Source organism: Pogoniulus pusillus, unplaced genomic scaffold, assembly GCF_015220805.1.
Source record: "Pogoniulus pusillus isolate bPogPus1 unplaced genomic scaffold, bPogPus1.pri scaffold_105_arrow_ctg1, whole genome shotgun sequence".
In the NCBI taxonomy this organism is placed as follows: domain Eukaryota; kingdom Metazoa; phylum Chordata; class Aves; order Piciformes; family Lybiidae; genus Pogoniulus; species Pogoniulus pusillus.
The window spans coordinates 121,662-128,669 of NW_026974544.1; the positions used below are offsets into that span (position 1 = coordinate 121,662).

At 49.1% G+C, this 7,008-nt stretch overlaps 1 long non-coding RNA gene across 1 annotated transcript; it reads left to right on the forward strand.

Moving 5' to 3' along the window:
* The first annotated feature begins 690 nt into the window (after window positions 1-690).
* Window positions 691-4,432, forward strand: LOC135173869 (uncharacterized). Its single transcript, XR_010301460.1, has 2 exons — window positions 691-793; window positions 3,871-4,432. It is a non-coding gene; the product is annotated as an uncharacterized LOC135173869 (long non-coding RNA).
* Window positions 4,433-7,008: the final 2,576 nt, after the last annotated feature.

Below are 7,008 nucleotides of genomic sequence, written 5' to 3' on the forward strand. Positions count from 1 at the left end.
GTTTTAGTTGGAAGGGACCTTAAAGAGCATCTGGTTCCTACCTGCTCTGCCAAGGGCAGGGACACCTCCTGCTAGATCAGGTTGCTTCAAGACCTCATGCAACCTGGCCCTCGTATGCTTCCAGGGAGGGAGCATCCACAGCCTCCCTGGGAAACCTGTTCCAGTGCCTCACCACCCTCTGTGTAAAGAATTTCTTCCTAAGATATGCTTAAAGCTGGAGGTCAAGTCCTGGTCTTGTTTCTGGGCTGCTTCTGCACTGCTTAAACCAGACTTTGACATTGTTCCTGAGCCGGCAGTTGGCAGAGGGTGGTGCTTTGCCTCAGCATTTTGCTTGCCTCCCTCTCCTTCAATCTTCTGTTCCTTACAGGAAACCCCTGTCTCTTGTGTACTGGAGAAGGAATGGTGTGTGTGCCATCCTGTGCTGGCTTTGCTGCCATCCTCAGCATCCTCCACTGGAAGGTCAGGAGTGCTGTGCTCTGCCCAGAGTGCAGCTTGTCTGATCTGAACAGACCAGTGATCTCCTCAGCTGTGCTCCTGAGAGGGAATTTCTTCATTATCCACAGAGAAGTTTTCTTGTAATCATGGTTCTGCTGTTTCTTCAGGTGCCTGAATCTGTGTGCTCCCACTTGTATTTTGTTCACAGCAACCTTAACATCTTTCTTGTAGCTCTTTGGGATGTGCAGGGCAGCAGTGCATGCAGTGAGATGTGTGCAAGCTGCTGCAGCAAGACAAGACCAGCAGCAGTGCTAAGAAGGAATGCAGTGAGCAGTGCTGCCAGGCTTTTCTCTTTGAGGTAGGTACATAGAATCAGTCAGGGTTGGAAGAGACCACAAGGATCATCTAGTTCCAAGCCCCCTGCCATGCCCAGGGACACCCTACCCTACATCAGCCTGGCCTTAACCACCTCCAGCCGTGGGCCCTCAACCACCTCCCTGGGCAACCCATTCCAGCCTCTCACCACTCTAATGCTGAACAACTTCCCCTGCACATCCAGTCTGAACTTACCCATCTCCAGCTCTGCTCCATTCCCCCTAGTCCTGTCACTCCCTGACAGCCTAAAAAGTCCCTCCACAGACTTTTTGTAGGCTCCCTTCAGGTACTGGAAGGTCACAATAAGGTCACCTCATAGCCTTCTCTTCTCCAGCCTGAACAGCCCCAACTCTTTCAGTCTGTCCTTACAGCAGAGCTGCTTCAGCCCTCTGAGCATCCTCATGACTCTTCTCTGGGCGTGCTCCAGCACATCCACATCCTTCTTGTAATGAGGGCTCCAGAACTGGATGCAGTACTCCAGGTGGGGTCTCAGCAGATCAGAGCAGAGGGAGAGAATCACCTCCCTCGATCTGTAGGCCACATTGTAACAGAATGACAGGGGTTGGAAATGATCTCTGGAGATCAAGTCCAGCTCCCGTGTCAAGGCAGGTTCAGCTAGAGAAGGTCACACAACAGGACTGTAATGTCTCCAGAGATGGAGCCTCCTCACAGCTCTGTCAGCCTTAAGTTAAAGATCATCCTGATGTTCAGAAGAGGAGCACACATATGTTCTAGTTTCTGCCTCTTGGCCCTTGTCCTGTCACTGGGCACCAGTGAAAGCAGACTGGTACCACCCTCCTGGCACCCACCCTTTAAGTGTTTATAAGCAGTTATGAAACTCCTCCCCCAGTCTGCTTTTTTCCAGACTAAAGCACCCAAATTCTCTCAGCCTACTCTCTATCAGTACCCCCAGGTCCATTTCTGCCTGGCTGCTCTCCAGCCACTCAGTCCCCAGCCTATAGCACTGCTTGGGGTTGTTGTGGCCAAAGTGCAGAACCCTGCACTTGGCCTTGTTCAATCTCATCCCATTGGCCTCTGCCCACCCATCCAGCCTGGCCAGGTCCCTCTGCAGGGACCTAGCTTGACACCTGCTCCTAGCTTGGTGTCATCTGCAAACTTACTGATTCTGGACTCAATCTCCTCATCCAGATCATCAATAAAGATATTGAAGAGAACTGGGCCCAGGATTGATCCTTGGGGCACACCACTGGTGACAGCTGCCAACTGGATGTGGCACTATTCACCACTGCTTTCTGAGCCCAGCCCTCCAGCCAGTTCTTGACCCATACCAGAGTGAATCTGTCCCAGCCATGAGCTGCCAGCTTTGCCAGGAGCTTGTGTGGCAGATGGTGTCAGAGGTTTTGCTGAGGTCTGGGTACATGACATGAGAACAATACCAGCTGCAGCTTACCTAGGGAGCGTGGTTGGCTTTCCATCACCCAGAGTCTTCAAGGTAGGCATTGCTTTCTCTCTAGAGAGAGTCTATGTCCAACAGCAACCTGTAGTTTGTATGCACAAGTGAGTGGTGAAATTGACTCTTTTTAGACAGGTGATGAGACTAAATGATTCCAATGGTCTCTTCTGGAGACCATACCAAAGCCCTTTATACAAATCCAGGCTCTTTTTGGGCAGGGAGTATGTTTCTTGGCTTCTCTGACCTCTCACAGGGTTGTCTTTCTTCCAAAGGAACATCTTTAAAGAATCTATAATGAGTGTTTGCTTCTTTAGGCATAGACTTTGCCCTACTCTACTTGGGGGTGGTTTATTTCCTCTCCTGCCCTTCTAGGTTCATTTTAATTTATTACTTCATCCTGAAGTTTCCTGTCACAAATATTTCTCTTAGCAGCTATTGGAAGGCAGAGTTTATTATGAATGTTCTTTTCCCACCCTATGCAGCAAGATGATGTCTGTCCTAAAGCTTGGCTCTAGTCCTGAGAATTGGATTAGAATTTTTTCTTTGCCAAAGTTAGTCTAATTTTAAGGAGTTGCTCTGTTGGGCACTGTTGCCTCTCAGGATCCTGCTGTCAGCATCTGCAGCTTCAGACAAAGTGTGCTAATGGTACAGTAGCCTTAGCTGAGGTGAGTCACAGCATCACAGAATGGCTTAGATTGGAAAAGACCCTCAAGCCCATCAAGTGCAGTCCTTAGTTTCACTGGGACAAGCCCTTGACCAAACCAAATCCCTCACCACAACATCTCATCACTATGAGTCACTGTGCTTGGAAAGGACCACCAAGATCCTGAAATGGTCACATGTTGTATCTGAAAGGGCTGAGGGGTTGTTTCTTGGCAGACAGAAATACCTTTTTGTTTCTGCTACCCTGATGCAACCCTGGTGAAAAAAAATCACAGTCTGTAGTTATGGAACCTCCTAAAGGAAGAAGGGGCCTGAGGGTACTGGTGGAGAGTAGCTGAGCATGAGCCAGCAGTGTGCCCAGGTGGCCAAGAGAGCCAATGGCATCCTGGCCTGCATCAGGAGCAGTGTGGCCAGCAGGACAAGGGAGGTTATTTTGCCCCTGTGCTCAGCACTGCTCAGGCCACACCTTGAGTGCTGTGTCCAGTTCTGGGCTCTGCAATTCAGGAGAGATGTTGAGGTACTGGAATGTGTCCAGAGAAGGACACAAAGCTGGTGAGGGGCCTGGAGCACAGCCCTGTGAGGAGAGGCTGAGGGAGCCTAGGGTGTGCAGCCTGGAGAAGAGGAGGCTCAGTACTGACCTCATTGCTGTCTACAACTACCTAAAAGGAGGCTGTAGCCAGGTGGGTTTGGGCTCTGCTGCCAGGGAAGCAGCAACAGAAGAAGGGGACACAGTGTCAATTGTGCCAGGGGAGGTCTAGGCTGGATGCTAGGAGGAAGTTGTTGGCAGAGAGAGTGATTGGCACTGGAATGGGCTGCCCAGGGAGGTGGTGGAGTTGCTGTGCCTGGAGGTGTTGAAGAAAAGCTTGGATGAGACACTCAGTGCCATGGTCTGGTTGCCTGGCTAGGGCTGGGTGCTGGGTTGGATTGGATGAGCTTGGAGGTCTCTTCCAACCTGGTTGATTCTGTGACTCTCTGACCTGCAGGAACATTTGTGTCTCCCACCTGATGCTATCATAGATTTGAAGATGTGAATGGACACTTCTGCCATCACTGCTGCACTCTGGCACTGCGATAGCTTCACATTCCCCTTTCCCACCCCAAGTTTCCTTCCATGGTCACACAACCATGCAGAGCACAATATCAGACCCAGTCATTGGGCACAGATGAAAAAGCAAGCAGCAAATTTCTTGGTGGATTGTTTCCCTTCCTGTCAGATCAACATCAACCAACTCTCTGTATCTGTGCAGTTGATGCATCTGGAACAGAGTGGGAACACACAGCTGGGAGCTAGGCAGGAGCAGCTTTCAGCTTGATGAAACTGAACTGACAACATTTAGCTCATGCTAACCATGATTATTAGTGTCAGCTGCTCAGCAAAGAGAGCTTGTCCAAAACATGGTCAGAGAATTTTGGTTCTCAGAATGGACTTTGCAAGGTATCAGCTCAGGCTGGCAATGGAAACAATTTCTGTTCTGTTCTATGAACACTTCCCCTTCCCTTTGCCAAGGACAGGTCTTACACTGTGTGCTAGTTTGAACCTAGCTGGGATATTTTGGTGAGAAGAATTAGATGCTAGGCTGTGAAAAGGGAGCAGTGGTGATGTCTGCTGGACTCAGGCAAAGCACCACCCTCTGCCAACTGCCGGCTCAGGAACAATGTCAAAGTCTGGTTTAAGCAGTGCAGAAGCAGCCCAGAAACAAGACCAGGACTTGACCTCCAGCTTTAAGCATATCTTAGGAAGAAATTCTTTACACAGAGGGTGGTGAGGCACTGGAACAGGTTTCCCAGGGAGGCTGTGGATGCTCCCTCCCTGGAAGCATACGAGGCCAGGTTGCATGAGGTCTTGAAGCAACCTGATCTAGCAGGAGGTGTCCCTGCCCTTGGCAGAGCGAGTAGGAACCAGATGCTCTTTAAGGTCCCTTCCAACTAAAACTGTTCTAGGATTCTGTGATCCATTCCACCCTGTGTTAGACACAAACAGCCCCACAGAGAGCCCCTGGGCAGACATCCAAACGCTTGTGAGTGCTAGGGAAATGTATGGGAATGAGAGTGACTGAGAATGGATGTGAGCCACGGATGCTGCCTTCAGCAGTGCGCTGCAGGTCACCACCTGTTGCCAAGGGACACCACATGGACTCCAGATGACTCAATGTGAATCCCACCAGAGACCTTTATTGCTCGTTCTGACGTCATATCTATAGACTTGAGCACAGAGCACACATCTACACATTAGCATCACCTAGGCAAGCACAACCCAGTCTTTGACACACAACACCTTGTTTTGCTCATTAACCAGGTGTCCACTATCTCTCCTCTCCCGTGGGAGGCATCCTGAAGCCACAGGAGCCAAGGTGGAAATGCTCCTCAACATCTCCAAAGCCACTATCTCCACCACCTCCCTGGTCAGCCTGTTCCAATGCCTGACCACTCTTGCAGGAAAGACTTTTCCTTATCTCCAAGCTAAACCTCCCCAGCACAATTGCAGGCCACTTCCTCTTGTTCTGTCACCTGGTACTGGGGAGAAGAGACTGAGCCCCTTCTAATTGCAATCTCCTTTCAGGGATGTAGTTGTAGAAAGCAATGAAGTCTCCACTCAGCCTCCTCTTCTCAACACCAAACAAGCTGCTCCTCACAAGTCCTGTTCTCTAAGTAGCAAGCAGATCCTAAGACTTGTTCTGTTAGTAGTAAGCAGGCTCACTCCTCTGACTAACTAGTACTGAGCAGTGTCAGCAACTAGCCAAGGCCCAAGAGACCACAGTGTCATATTTCAGCCTCTATTTCCACACGACTAAGACTGCAGGCTGGTGTAATGCTTGTTTCAGTCCTTTGGTTCACAGGAAGGCAGGAAAGCAGAACAAAGCAATGTCTTTCAGTCTACATCTCTGTCCTCACAAAACCACTGAGAGGGTAACAGCAAAAGGCAGCTCTGCTGTCATTAGACAACCTCTGCAGCTCTTCATGAGGCTGCACAGAAAGTTTTAGCCAGGATAATCATTCAAGTCAGGTCTACAGACTGTTACAGGATCTACAGGAGATATATTTATCTGCCCTCATTTCTCTTTTCTCCAGTTTTTAAGGTCCAATATACATTAAACCATCTCAGGAATAAACCTGTCACCTCTAGGATCTCACTTGACACAGTTTTTTCACAGGCTCACAGGATGTTAGGGCTTGGAAGGGACACAAGGAGCTCATCGAGTCCAACCCCCCTGCCAGAGCAGGACAATCCTGTCTAACACAGAGCACAGAGGAGCACATCCAGACAGGCCTTGAAAGTCTCAAGAGAAGGAGACTCCATGACCTCTCTAGGAAGCCTATGCCAGTGCTCTGTGGTCCCTTCCTTCTTGTTCCAGGCTGCAGTTCTGTGCTGCCTTTCCCATTTAACTTGCTTCCCTACAGGCCAGCTTAAAGCATAGCTGCTTAAATACAGGCAGCTTCAGAAGCAACCTTGGAAGCAGTTCAGAAGCAATCTTTCTGCTGCAACATTTTGCTAGTAATTGAAGATTTCAAACCTTCTCCCTATTCTGGATATATATGGTGCATCACCATTCTTGTTCAGACTGCATTGTGGGGTCAGAAGAATCCCTTATGTGCCCCATTTAGTGCATCCAAATCACAGGAGGTGGAGGACTCAGCAAGCAGGAACTGAACTGAATTTGGGAATACTCAGAGCAGATGTGCTTCAGCTGCTGATTAGGTTGAGTCCTAGAACCCACAGCAGTGGTAGCCCAAGGTATGCCTCCAAAACATTACACATCTTGGAACCTCATCACAAACTGCTTTACTCTACAAACAGATCTACTTCTTCAGCATCCTACTGCATGCTAGCATGGGGACAGCCAGACAATCCCCACTCTGTTTTCTGGCTTGCAAGTCATTCTCCTTTCATACTCTTGCCACTTTGAAAGAGAAGGAGGCTATTCAAAGGCTGTCCTCATTTCCTTTTTGCCTCACTGAGCCAGGCAATATCTCATCTACTCCTGGATACTACATTATGGGCTATGAAATATTAGATTTTATTCTTTTCCTCACCAGGAAAATACTCCTGCAGAGCATTTGGAAAGAGAAATAAGGCTGCTTTCCTCTCACTAAAATAATTCATAGCAATGGAGCACCAGTCA